Consider the following 9,823-nt stretch of genomic DNA (forward strand, 5'->3'; position numbering starts at 1 on the left):
AGACCATTAGGAAAAGCAGTGTGATTCATCATCTTCTGTTTGCGTTATTTTCACTTAGTCATTTGGGGCAGATCTTCTGAGACACTAACAATAGCCTGAGACTCCATTGATTTTTCTCCCTTAAATAATTTGTGGGTTTTCACTGTTAAATTTCTGCCATTCCAAAGACATACAAAGTCTTGAGTCACAGGGAGCTTGGAGGTGACCTCGAATGCTCTTTCATCCCCACCCAAGTGTCCCCTGCACCATCCCTGCTGGCCCTGCAGACCCTCTTGAGTTCTTTCAGCCTGTGCTGAGAAACGCACCACTCATGAGGAAGGCTATTTTGCTTTGTCAAGTACCCTAATTATTAGAATGCCTCTCCCCCTGACATATCCCTATATAATGAATCACTCGGCTTTTTCGACCCTCACTGATTCATCCAGAAGGGCTCACAGTTTTTCCAAATTCCCTTTACCCTCGGCATCCCAGACACCATCCTTTGAATGAATATCTCTTTCAGAATATGTCATAACAATCCAACACACAGCTCCGGATAGGACCTGGCCAGGGCAGAGTACAACAGCTCAGTGTTAAAGGTGCCACCTGAGCTTTCCAGGAACTGTGCCACCCGACTCTCCCATCTGAATGTGCAGACATGAGGCTCACAGGTGTCCTTTCCAGACAATATCCCTTGCTGTCTAGGGCATCCCAGGTTTTTTTTTTTTTTTTTTTTTTTTTTTACACAGAAGCACTATATTGTATACTCAAGCCTTCTAAATTTTGCCTTGTATGCATTAACCCAAACAACACACATCAGGGTCATGTAGTTATTATGTACTATCTCTCCCAAATTCTCATTCTAAAAGAGAATGTGAGCTTCACCATTGATGTTGACCCTAAGTATCCAACAACATAATAGAGTGGTTAGTTAGCAAATCAACTCTGTAGCCAAGGACCAGTTGTCAAATTAGACCTTCATGGCAAAAGTCTTCCCCTGATTAGCAGAGTTGCATATTTTCACATCATTTGTAAGATTTCTCGGCCCCCCATTGCCCATAGGATTGCTTCCCTCATAAAGCTTTGGTCCATGCTCTTGAAGCTCATTATTGTACTTCACACAGGATGGACTGAGCAGATGGAGCACTACATGACATGTGTCCTCGTTATGGGGACCCAGAAGAATCTCTCTGCTCTAGGTACTGTTTTTCTTCATAAAGACAATTTTATTTATAATGTTTTCTCTTTGCTTATACTGTCAGAAGCCCACAGGAAAATTTGCAAGCTACCAGAGGATGGAATAACAGTACATCGTGGCATATGTTCCATAGACCAACCACGTACTTGGAGTTTCATTTTCTTTTCCCTAGCCTTAATTTCCCTTTACCTTAGCCTTATCTTACTGAATTTTATGCACTATTAAAGTCACCAAAAAATCTTTTAAAAGGAAAGATTTAAAAAATGGAAGATGAGTGGGTGGGTCTGGAGAGATGGCTCAGTAGTTAAGATCCTGCTCTTGCAGATGAACTCAGAGCCCCAGCTTGTGAGCGTTTGAATGAGGACTGCCTCCCATAGGCTTGGATATTAGAACACTGGTCTCCAGTTGGTGGGGATCTTTGGGGAAGTTGAGGAGGTCTTGCTAAAGGTAATATATCACTAGGAGAAGGTTTTGAGCCTTCATTACCTCACCCCGAGTCCACTTTGCTCTTTTCTTGCTTGTGTTTGGAATTGTAAACCCAAGTCAGCTCTTGCGTTTGGTCACGATGTGTTATCACAGAACAGAAAAGCAACAAATGTACAGCACTCACACCAGGGTGCTCACAACTGTCTATCACACCAGTGCCCGGAGACCCAACACCTCCCGGCCTCCACAGGCACCTGCACTCCTGTGTGTGTACCCACACACAGACACACAACTAAGGGTAAAAACAGAGGAGAGTAAGTAACCCAGACCACATTTTCTAAGACGTTATCCACAAAGACCATATGAGAATTTTTGACACATGCTTTGTGAGGTCGTACATGCAGTACCTTTAGTATTAATGTGAGCCACAGGACTTAGAAATTCTTAAGGAAAAAGGAATTTCCCTAGTCCTGGCAAAACCACAGCATTTCTGAATAGCCACTGTTTTTGGAGTGCTTCCAATTTCTAAGTGGATCTGAGCTTTTAGAGTTACTATCATTGTCAAGTCGGCTCTTCTAAAATTTGGGATTAAGGTGGGCACTTACTTTGCTCTTCCTTTAGAAATTTGGAGCCCTGGCTCATTCCAAGGGTCTGGAATTCCTGTGCCCTCCATGCCTTATCAGAGATCACTGACAATAGTCAATTTTTGGCTATCAGGTTCTTCAATATTCTAGGGCAACTAATAAATGCAGTGAACTTTATGTTTAAGCCTAAGAATTAGATATCATTCTTTTGAGGATAAGGCTTAAAGTACGTAACAAGCTGTTATGGTGATTAAATTATAATAATTAGTATTTTACACAAATAATTGTAGCACAAAATTTAAGCCTCAGGGGAGAGAAGTGAGATATCAGAGAAATGAAATTTACTGAGTACCAACTTTGCACAGACATTGTCTTACTGCCAGGCTGTGAACCCTTACCATACTTAATAACCATACTATAAGCCAAGTTAGCATGCACCTTATAGATGAGGAAGCAGATTTTCAGAGGTTGTGATCTTAATAGATTATAGAAATAAATTGCAAATATAGATCTTAAATCCAAAGGCCACACTCCCTTTTCTCAAATCAGGTATGTGAATTGAGGAGGGGTCACATAATACAGCCACTTACACGTCTATCTAGTTGGAAAATGATAGTCATATGAAGTTTATGCAGGCTGTGGCAATCTTGGTCTTTCAACACAAAAATAAATCTTAGAACTAAGAAAATCTGCATCAAGAATTGAGTGTCCCCATCTGCTCCTAGCAGCACCAATCTACTTTATAAAAGGATGATGGGCATTGAAGAACCTCCATATGGAGTTTACCGTCATTGTGGCAAAGCTAGTTATTTGGGTAAGAAACTGATCTTGCCTCAACTGCTGACAGTATGCTGTCCAAATAGGATAAGCAGGACACAAAGGAAAGTGATTGCCGAACTTTGCCAAGACAAGGCAGGACAGTACTTCAAAATTCCTGCTTCATAGAAAAGTCTGCCAGATATCTTAGGCCTGTAGGCCAAAGATGAATACCCCAATGTTGCAGAGGAACCTTGGGTGACTGTCCAGGCAGCCAGATGTCTCTGTTGTTTCTATAGTTTTGGAAGTGGCTTGCACTGTGCTTCCTATTTACTCGGATAATATTATATCCTTCTGAGGTCTTTGATGAAGTTGAAAACTAGATATTTATAGTTAGTTTTCCTTAGTTATGATAGAAGGTAAATTAGGTACAGAGTTTTGGACTCATCAAGATAGAATAAATAATAGAGTATTTTCTCTGAACTTGCCAAATACAAATGAAGTGGGTATTGTAAATGTGATTCTTACTTGATAACTATTCTTATTGTATATAGTCTTACTATATTAAAGTTAAAACCTTCCTTTTTTATTTAGACCAAAGGGGGGAAAGGTTGTAGAATATAGTTCATGTAAAGATGTGTTGCATTTGTTTAACAATGTAAAGATGTGTTGCTTTGCCTCACTAAGGCATGTGAGTGGCCTAATAAGAATCTGAAAGCCAATAGCTAGGCATAGAGAGATAGGCAGGGCTGGTGGGCAGAGAGAATAAATAGAAGGAGGAATCGAGGGAGGAGAGAAAAAAGAGGGGAGAGAACAACAGTGAAAGAGGAAGATGCCCAAGGCCAGACAGACAGACATGGAGTAGGACATATAGAATGAAAGAAAAGTAAAAGCCCCAAGGCAACATGTTAATGAAGAGAAACAGGTTAATTTCAGTTATTAGAGCTAGTGGGACAAGCATAAGCTAAAGCCAAGCATTCATAACTAATAATAAGTTTCCATATCATGATTTGGGAGCTGGCTGGTGGTCAAAAGAAAGCCTGATACATACTCTTCCTACTGGGTCACCTTGCCAAGCCTTAATACATGGGGAGGTGTTTAGTTACATTACTAAGCATGATATGCCATGTTTTATTGATATTTATGGGAGACTTGCCCTTTCCTAGATGGAGGCAGAAGAGGAAGGGATTGGGGGCTGGAAGTGGGGAGATGGGGAGGAGGGACTGTGAGGGGAGGATGAGGAGAGGCTATGGCTGGGATGTAAAATAAATTGATGAATAAAAAAATAATTTAAAAAAAGAATTGAAAAATAAATTACACTAAGATAGATAGATAGATAGATAGATAGATAGGTAGATAGATAGATACATGCTTACAGAGATATACATAGATGGTAATATAATACATATATACATACACACATATACATGCATAATAGATAGATACATAGATAAATTCTTTTTCCAAAGTACTAAGATTTTGGCAAAGCAATTCATACCAAAGTTTGAGAGACAAACTCACATAATGAGAGTCAATCCTTATAAATTAGCATGAGAAAAATAAAGCAATATCCTTACAGCAAAGTGAAGAAAAAAACAGAACAATTCAAAATTAGATCAGACAATGCCAATTTTATTCAAACCTTAATTAAATCAAAAGTATTTAGACTTAGTTGTTTATGCTTTTTAAATTTTGCTTTCATTGCAACTGAAGCTAGAGCGATCCAAATATAAAAGAGAGAGAAGCTGGAGGCAGGGTTGGGTGGTAGGCATCCTTCTTTCAAAGGTAAGACTGCCTAAACTCAGGTGAGAAGTTTAGGCTACTGATTTTGTACATCATGCTCCAGCATTCAGGGACAAAGCAAAGCAAAGTGCTCCTTTAAAATTAAGATTGGGGAACAATAAACATGTCCTAGATTATACGGCATGAAGAGTAACCCTTCACAGTAAGAACTGTGTGAAAGTATTGCTGATAAGAACCCTGTAGCTATCAAATCCGGTCAGAGTATTTCTCAAACCCGTTCAAAGAAACTAGAATAAATTGTTAGGAAGACTCAGATGAATGAAATAGAGGCATTATTAGTTACCCGGTTCAAGGTCACATTGATAACTGATTATAGAAGAAACTGACATGCAGATATTTGTCCATTTTTAGCCAATAGTATACAAGAAATTGTGTTTCCATTGTACATAGGCAGCATTTACATATAATCATACCTACACGAGAGAAGTCTTTCCAGGGAATTCTCCCTCATGGAAATGGCTCTTCCTTCCATTTTCATCTCTTCCTTCCCATTCCAGACACTCACAGTCACGTCTGAACCCAACCAGATTCAAACACTGGGGGTGTGGAGTCCATTCTATGAACTTGTGTATTTTACTCTCTATTCCTAGAATCTAGGACCCTTCTTTCCCACTCATGGGGAAGCAGTGAGAATTATTTACAATGTTCCAACAGGTGTTGGGCTCAATTAAACCTCTCACACTCTTAAAAACTATTTACAATGCTCCCCTCCATTTTAAAGATGAGTAAACAAACCACTTGAGAGATATAAGTGACAAACCTGGAATACAGTCAACTCCAAAGCCTACGTTCTTTCCTACAGGTTACACTGCCCCTCTAAGTATAAGAAGAGATCTTCCTGTCCCACACACATCTCTCCTTTCCTGATCATTCCTCTGTATTAAGCACCCTGCACATGCCATATAACATATCTCCAGAATCAAATATTACACTTTTCTTGTTACTCTGCATCCTAAGTAGCAGCAAACATAACTCCAACTGGCTTGAGCACTGACAAGATTGATTTGGTCTATGTGACTGGAAGATAGAGAAGAAAGCATGGATTTTGCTTTGCTCAGGACTCCTGCCTCGTTTCTCTGCTATTCTGCTGGCTGCGCTCCACATCATAACCTTACAGAATGGTTATCAGCAAAACATTCACTGCTTGAATTCAGGGAAAACAAGATGTACTTCAGACAAACCTCAAACAACTCTAATAATAACAGGAAATGAGTCTCGATGGCCATAGGTGATGACCCGAGATTGCTGTCTTCCGTCTAGGTTCTCCATCTTCAGAACAGTTTTTGAGGGAAACATCCTAGCAAGAGGGATTAAACCAGTTGGGTTGGACTAGTGAGTTTTAGCTGAGGCTGTATATTGGCATCACCCTCAAGGAACAAGAAACTGCCTTAGACATAGGAATGGGCAGCAGAAAAAGAAACAAAGGGCTTAAGTTTACCAGGTACTACTTCAAGAATTTGGTGTAACAGCAACCCCACCCACTCTACACTCCCTACCCACCCTACAGTGCTCCAGCTGAAGTGGGATGGGTGAGATGAACAGGAAAATGGGTCTCCACACACACTGCTGCATTTACCTATGTGTTGTTATAGCTTCTTGGAGTTCATTTGTAATTTTTATTAACATTTATTAATTACACAAGATAATGGGTTTCATGATGACATTTCATGCATATAGTATAATTTAATTATCTTAACCCTTTCTTACCATATCCTGTTCCCCCATCCACTGCTCTCCTTCTGTTATCTCCAAATCATCTTTCCACTTTCATGCACTATCTCTATTGTTTCCTTTTTGTTAATTATTACTGTTACATTTATACATATAATAATATATACATAATAATTTATAATAATAATAATTTATACATATAAATATATAAATGCAACCTGCTGAGTCCATTTAGTGTTGCTTGTATAGATATAATGTTAGGACCAACCATTTGGGATTGGATGGCCAAACAGCTCATTCATGAGAAAGACTGGTTTTCTCTTTCTGAGCAGTCATTGATTGCTTATAACTCTTCATCTAGGGATGGAGCCTTGTGAGAGTTCCCCAACCACATTGGCATGTCAACTGGTGTTTTCATTGTTCAGGTCTTATTTAGGCAGCCATATTGTTGAGATTTCATGGGTGAGCTTTCATGTTCTATATAAAAGAGTCTCTCAGCAGATGTCCTGGTCCCCTAGCTCTTTCAATCTTTCTACCCTCTCTTCTCTGATGCCTTACCTACAGGAGTTGTGTTGTAGATTTATCAACTGGGCCTGGGCACCCCGTGGTCAGTTGTTCTCTGCGTTTTGACCAGTAGTGGCTTTCTGTAATGGTCTCCATCTGTGGGGTGGGGTGGGGGAGAAGAAAGAAAGAAAGAAAAAAGGGAGGGAGGGAGGGAGGAAGGAAGGAAGGTAGGTAGGTAGGAAAAGAAAGAAATAGCTCCTTCTTTTAACAGCGTCTCCTCCCCTATAGACCATAACATTAACTGTCAGGATTTCTCACCATCTACCTCAGCACCTAGAAAGTAACTGAATAATGGATGAAGAAATACAGGGTCAACCAGGCAAACAAGCTGTATTCTCTTTTAAATAAGTCAGATATCTTCAGTAGGTTAACCTCCCAGAATTTCTCAAGGATTCTCCTCTGCCTGCATCATGGTATCTAGCTTCTTTGCAGTGTGTTTAAGATTCCAGTGGCTGATCTGCCATCTACTTGTTTAGTCTCATCTCTGAGGACTACCTACACTTAGAGAATCTTGTCTTTACTGAATTCATCTCAAATGCGTTCAACCTACCAGAGGCTCACTTGATTTGTTATTCTATTTTTTTGTTTGTTTTGACAACACAAAGAGTGATTATATAAAGTAAGCCTATTTTCAATCAAAAATTACACTAATGCTCTCTAAAGAGTGTCTTGGGAGTGGCAAAGATCACAATGCAATAGTAAGAGCAAACAGTGTTCTTCTATCATCCCAATGACCCAAGGAGATGGATATTACTCAGAGTTTACTAGATGATAAACTAAGACACAGCAAGGAAGACTGTACGTCTCATCCAAAGCAACCCAGCTATTTAGGTGGCAGAACTGGGATTTCATCCTAAAATTATCTGTCTCTAGGACCAAGGCCCTTAACTGTAACAACCTTGACTGGCATTCAGAGACAAGCAGGGTATCCCAAGAGTCTGAACCAAGATAGCAGGAAAATGAAAAAGAGCCCATCCATGTACTCTCAGAGGGGTACCACAAAGGAAAGACCAATGCTGCCATAGCAACAGCAAACCATAAAAATGAACTCAAATTGCCATACTACAGGACAAAACAGAAATCTTGGCAGAGCACAGATAATCTTCAAAGGTGAGCTTTTAAGCAAAAGTATTTTTAGGTCCTGAAGAGTCATAGTGTCTAGGTGGCTACTGGATATGAAGGTAACCAGTGTTCAGAAACAGGCACAGAATTTGAAGGTTGGAGTTCCGGATCTATTGTCTAATACCTGAACCAAGCTGTGGCTCAAAAGATGAAAATTTCAAAAACAGAACCAACATCTCAGAGGTCCAGCCCATGTGACATGCATCCTCTTGAGAGAGGCCCCTGGATTTCAGAAGTCTAGAAATGTGTGTAGAGAAATAAGGCAAAACACAGCAGGTGATGCCAGCTGGAACCTTCTCTGTTTTATTCATGCTTCACTGCCAGAAGGCTGGTTCCCAGGAGGTGGCTGAATCTCACAGGGTTCAGATGTAACAGGAAACAAATAACCGATTGTGCAGCACCTCAGCTCGGACTCATTCTGGGTGTGGACGAGTGTCTGTGTCTCCAGAGACTGCAGTGAAGTGGAAAGCACGGATTAGCCAGCTTGGTGATCTCAATTGAACAGAATAATTGAATGGTTGCCAAACCTGTGGGTGACGAGATGTCCTGTGTGAGCCAGGACGGTCCTGAGCAATCGTGGCCATTGTCAAACATGGCCTCCACTTGAAAGGTAAGGCGTGTCCCCATTTTCCCCTGGTAACATAGTATGCATTTCTCTAAACTTCACTTAAATCTGGTTAAATTCTATGTGTTTTTTCATCTGTTTTCTACCTAGATGAGTAACAAGTTGACTCCCTGCTGTGTCAAAGGGCACTTCCTTTCATGAGTTTTGAAACTACCTATTTGATGCACCAAGCCCCATCTCCTGCCCTAGTTCAGTTCAGAAGCCAGAATTAGAACCATTTCTGACTGCTCCTCTGTCTGGAAGAGCTTCTGTTCAGAGGTGAACAGGTGACGGGAGGGAGGTGAAGGGAAGAGAATGAACAGGCTGGCCTCTGCCTCCAAGCACCTCTCAAATCACAGGGATGCAGACAGAACTCAACAGAGCAGAAATCCATCAAAATAGTGTAATTAAAAGGACGTAAGATCTCGAGTGGTGACTCCGTTTCATAGATTGAGAGGAGGGCTTAAAGAGAATAATTCGTAGTTTGACCTTGAAAGTAAAATCTCAATAGGAAAAGAAAATTGTAGTTGAAATCAAGTTTCCCTTAGAGATAAGGTGTGATGTAAATAAAGAAAAATACGTATTCATGGCGTGGTATTTGCAGAGAGTCAATACAAAGATATCTGGTGGGGGGTAGTTGTCAGGTCAAGACAGTAAGTACAGACATGACGACTCATACCCTCGGAGATGGGCAGAACCATCGGGGCAGGCCGGAGACGGCAGGTCAAAAGAGCTGGGGGAAAGGAGACTGAGCAAGGAACCTGAGAGACACTCACGTTTAAGGGAAAACACCATAGTGGAGTCAGAAACATGCTCTGTGGAGCAGGGCTCATCAGGGCGGATGGTGGCCAGCGTGTTAGCAGAGACTTCTGAACGCCGATGTTTAGTAGGATGAGGACTGAGAAGCGGCCACAGGATTCAAATTAGAAGGCTTCACATGAGTGGGGTCCATGGAGCTGGGAAGGAGAAGCCTGGCTGCAATTAGGAAACGAGAGGGGCTCTTTATTTCTTTAATAGTGGGAGTAAAAGCACAGTGACATCACAAATAGAAATGTGGGTAAAGAAGCAGGTTTTCTGGGGCTGGAAAGACGACTCGAGTTAAAAGCATTTGCTGCT

The sequence above is a fragment of the Peromyscus maniculatus genome, chromosome 2 (assembly GCF_049852395.1).
Source record: "Peromyscus maniculatus bairdii isolate BWxNUB_F1_BW_parent chromosome 2, HU_Pman_BW_mat_3.1, whole genome shotgun sequence".
Classification (NCBI taxonomy): domain Eukaryota; kingdom Metazoa; phylum Chordata; class Mammalia; order Rodentia; family Cricetidae; genus Peromyscus; species Peromyscus maniculatus.